General features: G+C 35.8%; 1 long non-coding RNA gene across 1 annotated transcript; it reads left to right on the top strand.

The window, feature by feature from the left end:
- Nucleotides 1-54: 54 nt before the first annotated feature.
- LOC103473969 (uncharacterized) lies at nt 55-852 on the top strand. Its single transcript, XR_535094.2, has 2 exons — nt 55-243; nt 650-852. It is a non-coding gene; the product is annotated as an uncharacterized LOC103473969 (long non-coding RNA).
- Nucleotides 853-1058: the final 206 nt, after the last annotated feature.

Below are 1058 nucleotides of genomic sequence, written 5' to 3' on the forward strand. Positions count from 1 at the left end.
GTGGGTTGCTATGACAGCTCTGCGGCTCCAGCAGCAGAGAGAGGGAGAGAAAGCACACACAGCAGTCTGTGTTTAGACAGTTTGGGATAGTTTGCTGTTCTGCAGTTGGTTAGGAGGGAAACTGGGATTCGCTCAGCTGTAGATTAAAGTCTTGTTTGTGTCCACATCAGCTGAGCAGGGAGGAACTGGAGCCGTTTCTACACAGATATGTCCGATTTATCAATGGAATGACGCAACTCAAAGGTATTTTAAAGTGTTTTAGTCAATTTGATTCCAATTTTAAATGATTTTGTTTCATTAAAGTTCCAGTATGTAACTTTTACAATTGTCAGGTTTTTTTTTTTTTTTTTACATATTTATTAAAACAATCACAGTTGTGATGGTATGGTATGTAAAACAGTAAATTTTCACCAAATTTTGAGATTAATCTCTGAAATTTTCTAGAAAGAACAGAAATGTCAAAATGCAAAAATCAAAAATGTGCAAGAGCAAAAAATCCCAGATTTTTACATTAAGATATCAGATTAAAATATCTCAGATAATTTTATTAAAAATAAATAAATATGCAYGAAAATTTCTGAGTTTCAAAAGTTGAAAATTTTGTGAGATTTTGCTGAGATTAATCTTAGTTTTTTATTTTATTTTAAAGGCCATGAAAACTCTAGAAAATATGGAATAGATCTGCAGTCCGATGCCGCTTTACCAAGAACCGACCACAAGATGGAGCAGAACGGAGGAAGCTGAGGGAAACCCGTCCACCCACCACTTCCTGCTGCTGAGAGACTCAGACAAAACAGAGGCATAAATAACTCAACTGACCCACAATAAATACCAGAAGCTCTTTTACAAATATTTGGTGCAATTCCATCAATACCAGCAACATTTTCCAAAAGAATCTTCTGTGAACATCAGTTTTCAAGCATTGCTATTGAGTATTAACTGGATTTAGGTYTGGACTTTGACTAGGCCAGAGGTTTTTATTGCTTTTTCCCCCCAATGCCAATGTYTTAGATGTATATCTGTACCAACACACATAATGTGGAGGATTGCTTTAGCTC

The sequence above is a fragment of the Poecilia reticulata genome, linkage group LG12 (assembly GCF_000633615.1).
Source record: "Poecilia reticulata strain Guanapo linkage group LG12, Guppy_female_1.0+MT, whole genome shotgun sequence".
Taxonomy (NCBI): Eukaryota; Metazoa; Chordata; class Actinopteri; order Cyprinodontiformes; family Poeciliidae; genus Poecilia; species Poecilia reticulata.